This window comes from Cyprinus carpio, chromosome B10 (assembly GCF_018340385.1).
Source record: "Cyprinus carpio isolate SPL01 chromosome B10, ASM1834038v1, whole genome shotgun sequence".
In the NCBI taxonomy this organism is placed as follows: Eukaryota; Metazoa; Chordata; class Actinopteri; order Cypriniformes; family Cyprinidae; genus Cyprinus; species Cyprinus carpio.
The window spans coordinates 8419179-8429017 of record NC_056606.1 but is presented as its reverse complement, the minus strand read 5'-3'; positions in this window follow the sequence as shown (position 1 = coordinate 8429017).

Genomic DNA, 9839 nt, shown 5'->3' with positions numbered 1-9839 from the left:
ATGTCGTTTCAAACCCGTAAGACCTTCGTTCATCTTCGGAACACAAATTAAGATATTTTCGATGGAATCCGGAGCTGTCTGACCCTGCATAGACAGCAACGCAACTGAAATGTTCCCAAGTCCAGAAACGTAGCAAGGAGATTTGTGAATTAATCCATGTGACATCAGTGGTTCATCTTCAATTATACGAAGCTACGAGAATACTTTTTGTGCGCAAAATAAAAAAGAATAACAACTTTATTCAACAGTTTGTCTCCTCCGCATCACCCTGGTTCCATTTTGGAGAATATCTCAGCTGCGTCAACGCGTTTCCTACGTTGTTGTGATTTGATCTGAACAGAAAATAAATTGTTGAATAAAGTCATTATTTTTTTTTTCTTTTGCGCAAAAATCAAAAATATCTTAATTTGTGTTCCGAAGATGAACGAAGGTCTTACGGGTTTGAAACGACATGAGGGTGAGTAATTAATGACAAAATTTTCATTTTTGAGTGAACTAACCCTTTAAACAGACCTTAGTCAGGGGAGCACCACATTTAATCGCAATAGATTAATTGGCAAATAGATATTGCAAATAGTGAGTTACATAAATTTACATAACATATAAAACATGTGACAATTTCCCCCAATCTTACAAATATTAAACATCCTTGTCTGTCCAAATCCAAAAATCTACACTGCAAAAAAAAATGCTTTTCTTACTTAGATTTTTTTGTCTTGTTTCCAGCCAAAATATCTAAAATTTCTTAAATCAAAAAGGATTTTTTAGACAATTAAAAATGTCTTGTTTTCATAAAAAACAAGTCAAAACTAAGTGACATTTTACTTAGAACAAGCAAAATAATCTGCCAATGGGGTAAGCTCAAACAGAAAACAATATTATTTTGCTTACCCCCTGGCAGATTGTTTGCTTGTTTCCGACTTGTTTTTTTCTGAAAACAAGACAATAATTTTTACTTCTCTAGAAAATTCTTCTTGATTTAAGCATTTTTAGATAATTTGGCTGGAAACAAGACACAAATTCTAAGTACAAAAAGCATTTTTTGCAGTGTATGTTCAATTTAATGCGCAATTTAGTGCTCAGAATTTCTCAAGTGACCAATCATAATCAAGTATTCCAGAGAGCTCAAACTTAATAAAAGTTCATAATATATACTATAGGCTAATTAACGTATATTTTACAAAATACTGACAAAACTGACTTTAAGATCTTGAAAGTTTCTGGTCAACGGGCAAAGTTAATGTTGATGTTTATAGTAAAAAATGAACAAGGTTTTAGATATGTTTACATATAGTATGTATAAGGGAAGTGATATTTTATTTTTTAAGTAATTCCTGGTTGTGGCTAGAAGGGATACAGCTAAAACCAGAAGCTAACAATAAATAAAATTTGCTACCTATCGGACTGTGTTTTCATAACATCTACACCTACCCCAACACTTTTGTAAAGTGTGACCAAAATTACGCTAAACTGATGTGTGCATGCCAATTAGTTTTAGCTGTATCCCTTCAAACCTTAACTGCAATTCCTGTCTAAACAATATGAGGTCTTACAATCTGTATGTAATAATAATTCAGTCAAAATATCAATAATAATAATAACAAAAAATACATTGATCTTTCACCAATAATCATCATGTGCAAAATTAGGTTGAGGCTCTACCAAATAAGGCTTGAATAATGAAATAATTATCCAGACACCCCTAATTTGTCACATTTTGTTCTTGTTTGTACAGGTAATAATTACGACTACCAAAATTTCATGGAATTCTTTCTGAAACAATTTTTTTTCATACACCTTCATCAAGATCTCAAATACCTATGGACATTCAATCCTGCGTAGGCAGTTATGTTCAACACTTCCCAGTTTGAGGTCCCAGTGCATGCTGGGTCAAAAGGAGACACATACATAATTAATGCTGAGGTAAATGCACATTGAACAATGGATGCCCTAGGGACCACTACACCTTACTGTCAAAAAGGAAAGAAAGAGAAGATTGTGTGCTTATAAATTAGACCCTGTAGTAAGCCCAAACTCATGTTCAAATGAATATTACTGTTATTAATATAACAGGCAAAATGAAGAGGCTAATGAGGCTTTGTATGGGGCATTTTAGCTGATAATTAAAACGTCTCTGGGGTTGCTTTTTCTCACTTTCGAAAAAAAACAATAGACCATAGTCAGGGTAGCACCATATTTAATTTCTTACACGAATGAAAATGAGGCTGTGACTGACTGAATACAGTGCATTCAATGGACTGTACTGATGTTAAACAACATACTGAGTGTTCTGCTGATGAAACGTATTTCCAAAAAATAAAAAATAAACTTTCAGTAGACAAAAACTAAGCAGTTTTGAAAGTTGTGAATTGCAAAGATGTATTGATTTAGGACCTTTAAACAGTATGGTGTCTATATAGTCCATAAAGAATTAACAGATGGTAGCAAGCTACAAGAATTCAAATTTATATGGAAAAGTTTTTTGGCATAGGCCCTGTCCTTTGTCCAAATCCTGGTAATGCACATTCAGCTGGTCCTGCCTGATGAAGGCAGGGGAGGAGCTTACCCCGTTAGACAGACAAGGAACAACCTGGTGGTTTTTCGGGAGAATGGAGGGGAACACCAGCGTCATCAACTCCGCTAATTACCTGTAATGTGTTACCTTCAACACTTTTTATATACTCCAAGTGTCAAGCAGTGATTAACCAGAGCTAATAGTTATGAATGAATAATGTCGCATTAGAGTCTTCCTGGTAGAACCTTCACTGAAGCTTTCATATTCAATCATCCCTGATTTTCTTTAAAAACAAAGTAAAAAAACGAGGTTATGAGGCACTTAGAATGGAAATTAATGGGGTAGCATTTTTGGAGGATTTATAAGCACTTACATTAATTCTTCTCATAAAATGTGTTTTTTTTTTTGTTGTTGTTGTTGTAAATTTGTTCTTGTAATTTTTCAGGTTGTTTTAAAGGTCCATGTTTTAATATGCCTGTGGTCATAATATGCCAGCTTTTTAGATAGATGGTGAGTTTTTTTAGGTTGGGTAGAATGTGCGAACTTTGACATAATTAATTTGCTCACTTCCATGGCTGCAGCATGCTGTGTTTTCTGCAAATCTAGGCTGTCAAAATATTACTGGGTAAACTGTAAGTGATCACACAGACCAAAACAAAAACAGACATTCTGACACCGAATGCACATTTTCAAGGTAAAATAACTGTTCCTTTAGAGCTTGTTTTTAGGTTGTGTAACCAAAAACCAATGTTAAGTCAACATCAAATAGACTGATGTCAACCTGATTTGAATTTTTGAAGCTGGTATGTTTTATTTTTGAAATCGTATGTTTCTAATAAATAACTAGATAAGATAGTTTGGGGTGTGATTGTGTGAAAAAATGAAAAACCCTATTATTAAACCCCATAGGAAAATCTCAAAGAAACCAGTGACGAATTTTAGGGTTCTGATATCATACCTGCACCACCCTATTGTCTCCATTTACTTCCATTATAACTGCCTCTGTGTAACCCATATTTTAGCTTTTTTAATGAAAAGGCTTTAAAATTAAAAATCATCCTCTATGATAGCTACAACGAAATGTTCAGCTTATACATTTTAATGGAAAGTCGTTGTTTGTTGTCATTCTATGTGTCTAAATTTGATTAGTTTGTCTTTGTATTTGCTTCATTTTAGAATATGACACGCGCTCAATAGATGGTTATGTTTTTGTGTTTTCTTGTGGCAAATCATTGTCAAGTTCATATTGGGTGAAAATATGTCATAAACACTTCAAGGGTAGCCAAACTTCACTCTTTCAACAAGTGCTTCATGAACCCTTTAATATAGACAAATGTTCCTGACAAAGGCACAGGCACAGTGGAGCCAGACTCTGTGCTTTCACATCGAATCGCAGGGAAGACAGCCGTTGCACTAGCTCCATCACCATTAGCAGCCCATCCACAGCATGATCTATTGGCCATTAGTGTTCATTTGGAGGGACTCTGGGGAGGAGCTCGCCATCAGCCTCTCTGCTAACAATCAGATTGCTTGTTTGGTTGCACTGTATTCATCCTATTTTTATTCTTTTAAGGTGTCAGCTGAGCCAAATCCGCCATGCATTAATTTTCCCCAACAAAATGTTGCTGTAAGGGTTTTAGTCTACCACCACAAAGAAAACAGGCAAAACTGTAATGATAAATGAATGAATTTAGATCTGGCACACTGAGGCACTGCTGCAAAAAGAAAAAAAAAATCTGATGCCAAGTTTGTTGCCTAGCAACTCTCTCTCTTTCTCTCTCTTTCTGCCTGGTTTAGCTCTGTCCTATTTGTAAAAATAAAATAGACAAAAATAAAAGTTTCACTTAGAACTTCCCCCTTTATAAAACATATGCTATATTTGCTGGAAAATCCCATTTTATATAAACCTAAGTTAACTGGTTTCCAGCTGGTTAACGAGCCCCCATGTTTCCAAAACCAGCTAAAAAATCTGGTAGCTGGTTAGAGAGCAATTAGAAACCAGCTACCATCTAAATGTAATGTCACACGTTAATATTCAACTCACTGCATCCTTAATGTTTGGCCTCTACCAATAAAAGTCGAATAAAAAAATGCTCCAAATGTTATTTGTTTTCTAGCACTTTATACAGTACTTAACATGCTGTGCAGTTTCCCTGCATTTTCAGAAGCAGGATATGCCTCCCTTTTGCGCATAATCAAATGGCATCGTAATTGTATTACAGCAGCAATGCTGAAATTTGATAGAGACAATGTAATATTTCCTCCTTTTCCTCTTCATCCTGATTCCTCCCACAGCAGTCCAGCAGTACAAAAACTCCTTTGTGCTTTGGCCAGGCCACAAATTTTATACTTAGCCAGAGGTACGTTGTTTTGCTTACGTCATCAGAGACATTTAGACAATAATCAGATGAATATTAGATAATGATTAAGCTCTTGTTATTATCAGCAGATATGTCCACTAGGCAGGGCAAAAGACCATTTGTTTTAATAAGCACAGATATAGGAGACAGATATGTGACTATAATAAATATGACTTAGCTGTCTTAGAAAACTTTGCCGTCCCTTGCCTCCAGGATTTTTGGTTGCTAATATTATGGCAACACATTATACTATCATGTTTCTCAAGGAAGTTTTCCAGCAGTTAATTCAAAGACCGTCTTGGGAACGAAAAACCAAAGTTGTTCTGTGAGTGGGCGTTTGTCAGTGACTCATTCCAGAGATAACAACCAGAAAACCTTTAACATTTTTTTATTTATTTATATATGCTGTTGACTTTGTGTTTATGAGGTGTTATGTGGCATATTATTTTCCTTAGAGTAATTGGGGGCAGATGGTTGCAACGGTTATGAGTCCAGTCTCTAATTAAGACCTTTCCATAAGGTTTATAATTATTAAGACAAGTTTACAAGACATTGCTTCATGGAAAAGGAGGAAATGTCAACAAATATCAACATTTATCAATTTCCTTGAGCAGCTAGACTACCCCATGTGTGTTTTCCCCCCAGTTCAATCTGGCAAAGTGTTTTATTTGCACCTCTGGAGGTGGAAAGCTGTTTATGAACTCTCCGGCACTACTGCCTCCATCTGCCACTTCTCCATCATCTGCTATACATCAAACCCAAAGGATCTGTCTGCACTGATTTGATTGGAATGGTGACATAAGCTGGATTTGGGAATGCATGACCTTGACGGAATTTTATGCAGAGCTTAAATGCAAGACAGTTTGTCAGGATGACCTGACATTCAGTCGGTGCGGAGCACAGATATCCATTAGAGGTGTTAGAAAGAGTCTCTGACAGCAGCTAGACTCAGTTCTATCTTTAATTAAATGTCTGTGAAGGCCTTACAGTCTTATAGTGCTAGAACATATAGCAGGGTAGCTTTTTAAATCAGAAAAAAAACATCAAACTTACAAAAGGTAAGGGTAATAAAAATAAAAAAAATGACTGCATATATATTGTATACTGATTCCATATTACATGACAAAAATTGTAGTTAGTAATGTAACCCATTACTTTACACATTTTAGGTAATATAATCAGACTACTTTTTGATTACTTTTAAATTACTTTTGACCTAACTTGTTTATCACATTGATTTGAATAGGATAGTCTTGTACCATATAAATATATAAATACAAAGAGAAAGAAAATATATTCCATTTGTTGTTGTTAACAATATGAAGCGGATTAACCATCGCATTACATCTCAGGGGTACTTAAAGTAAATATATTAGGTCAAAGAAGTTTGGGAATGCCTGCATTACATGAAAATTAGAAATAATTTGTGCATTTTAATGTGTTTGACAAAAGCCTTCCAAAGACAAAGTAATACATGGTTAATAATCTACTGAATGAAGATTCAAATGGAAATGAATGTGTTCATCAGTAGCTGATGCAGTGTTAAAACACTTCTGTGAAATGATTTTGTAAATCCAGTGGTCAAATGCTGTGCCACCTGACTACTGACTGGTCTTTTTGTGAATCTCCGAAAAACCGGAACACTTTCCAAATGTATATATGCGGTAGTCTATTTTAGAAAGAATCATTTAAAAGATGGAAAAGAGGAATTAAAAAAAATAAAAAAAAAACAATTAATATATTTAATCAATTAAAAAAAAAAAAACTAACTTAACCAATAAAAAGATAACTGTAGCCTGATTACGAATATTTTAAAATGTTATTAAAAGTACTTAATTTTTGGAATTTGATTACGTAATGTGTATATATTATATATGAAGAGTTCAGATGCAAAAGCCTCAAAGTGCCGTTTGAAATTTTCTTCTAAAATGAGCATTTTTCTCAGGCTTCACTTTAATGGCAATGAATAGGTTATTTTCTTTGCCTTTAAAGTAAAATAACTGAAAATAAACATAGGAGCCTGAGAAAACATGACCATTTTAGAAGAAAATTTTAGACGGCACTAGAAGCTTTTACACCTGAACTCTTCATATATATACAGAGTTCTGGCATGAAACTCTAGATGGTGCAGTCCGCTAGGTCTAACGCAATTTAACCTAATGACATCATTATCACATGGCACAGCTGATTGGTTCTCTCCTGTATAGGTAGCCAATGAGCTTGCGCCACAACATTCAAATATACGACTAGTGCTTGCTGTAGCAGTTTGCAGCGTGCTTCAGAAAAACTCCACCTTCCCCAGCTCCACCTGTATAGATCTGCTACGAGGTGATTCGTGTATGCTTTATGGGGGTTATTTCATGTATGTTGTATTTGCAGCAGCAGTATTTCTTACATGCTCACAGCAGCATGTTGTGGATGTATTGGCAGTAGCAAGTCTCAGTACTTGCTCTGCAACAGCAGCAGCAGCAGTGTAGCAGATCTATTCCACCAAGACCAAATACATTAACTTTGTCATGTTCATTACCATGCCAATCCATTCGAAAGTTGTCATGACAGAAATATACATATGGGTCATGACCCTTTTGCAATATGGTTAACATATTAAAATTAATATGAAAAACAAAGACAGAGACTAAATTAATAAAAAATATATACATAACTGGGTTAAATATAATTTAAAGCTGACAAAATACACATTACGTTTCACATTACCAAGCCTCTACAATTTATTTGCAAGGCTGTTTATAACAGAATCAATAAAAGCTAATATGGAAATATAATTGGCCAATTTCAGCACTATCTGCAAATTGATTCCAATCATTAGGGACAGCAAATTTGAAAACAGAGAAACCAGACAGTTTTTATGTAAAATGCAATCAGAAGGATGTAATTGGTTGGATGATGTGGATTTGATATGTGGCAGTATAGTTTGTGTGTGTGTGTGTGTGTGTGTGTGTGTGTGTGTGTGTGTGTGTGTGCGTGCGTGCGTGCGTGCGTGCGTATACTGCGATATTGATAGCGTGCATGTGTGTGTATGTATATATATATATATATATATATATATATATATATATATATATATATAGATATATATATATATATATATATGTATATAACTGCATGTACTATACATAGGCTATATGACACTAATAAAATGAATGGTTCACATAAACAAACAGGTCTTGCATGTCTCCACATTTTCACAGTGGATGGTCATGCTGGTGTTGGGGGTGTATCAAAGCATTTCTGCAGGATTTTAGATTACTGCCTCGGGCTCAGACTACATCAAACATAGTCATGCTCTGGATGTTTTCACAATCCTTACTTAGAGGCAGATATGTGGTTTTCAGCTCATATTTAAATGCATGGGCTTTTAAATTTATTTTTGGTTTCACTGACTGCCACTGAAATCAGATAGGGAGAGTGGGCAGTGGGGTAAGATGTGCCAGCTGTGTTGCCCCCTTAATGTAGCAAACTGCATTATTTTTGGCATATCACAATATATTCAGAAATGGCCCATTATATGCAGCTGCCTGTGATTGAGAGATTCACATGAGTGAGAAGCATTTGTATGCGAATGAGCATTTCTATTTAGTCATATTATAATTATATATTATATAATAATCAGTATGTAATAATTAAATTAAATAACATGGTAATTAAATTTAAATATTAAATATTTGAAAGAATTAGGACTTTTTCTTATTTTAGTTATATAAATATAAATTGTGGGACAAGTTGTGTCACTGGACCACTTTTTTCATGCATTCTTTATTTAATGGCAGACACTGTGAAATATAATTAGCTTAGTTTATTTTTTCTAAGGCCACATCCACATTAATCTAGAAGTATATTGAAAAGCCATCTGGCACCCAAGATGGCTGCCTTCTTTTGTTTCTCTTTTGTTAAATCGCCTTTAAAGTTGTCCAAATGAAGTCCTTAGCAGTGCATATTACTAATCAAAAATTAAGTTTTAATAGTTGAGGTAAAAAGCTTACATCCCCCTTTCAGAATCTGCAGTTGCATATGAGTCCTCCAGTTCAACTATTCAACTAATATTTTTTCTTGTGGACTATATGTAAACATCTTTTATGTGAAATATCTTATTCAGGTCAGTACAAAATAAACAATAACATGCATTTTATATGATCCCTCTTGTTTTGGTAAAATAATTAAAGGTGCAGTAGAAGATCTTGGAAAATGCTAACTTTACCCTGATAGCTCTGAAAGCAAACATCCCATCCTCCCTGCAAATTGCCGTTCAAAGCCACGCACCCTGAACGCACGAACGCAAACAGATCAGACACCCAGAGACAACATTACTACTTCACCGGTGAGAAAACTTTATAGTACAGTTAGTAAAAGTACTACAATACCAGGAAGGAAGATCAGGTTGTTGATGTTTGCCTGCCATTCTCACAATCTTGCTGTCTGCAATAGTATACGTGAACGCGCTGCTGACGTATCCTGTCTGCACAAACAGGGTGCGCAGAGGTATGCAAATACATATGTTGACAGGCAGGCAGGAAAGTCAATGAAAATGCTTGTCTATACTGTACTGTGAAGATATAATACAAAATATCTTCATGAAACATGATCTTTACTTAATATCCTAATGATTTTTGGCATAAAAGAAAAATTCATCATTTTGACCCATACAATGTATTGTTGGCTATTGCAACAAATAAACCTGTTCGATTTATGACTGGTTTTGCGGTCCAAGTCACATATAAAGTTCTCACACTATTCTTGTCATTAGCAAAATATCCCACCACTTACTGGTGTGTCCAGGTCACAGGTTTGGTCTCATGCCTTCTATAGACTGTGCGATCTCAGCAATCTTATAAGATCATTACAAATCATGCCTTGTGACATGGATCCAATAAGCTTGGGTACGAAATGTTTGTTGACTGTATGATAAGTTAGTATAGAAGAATAAACATCAGCATTAGTATTAGTAT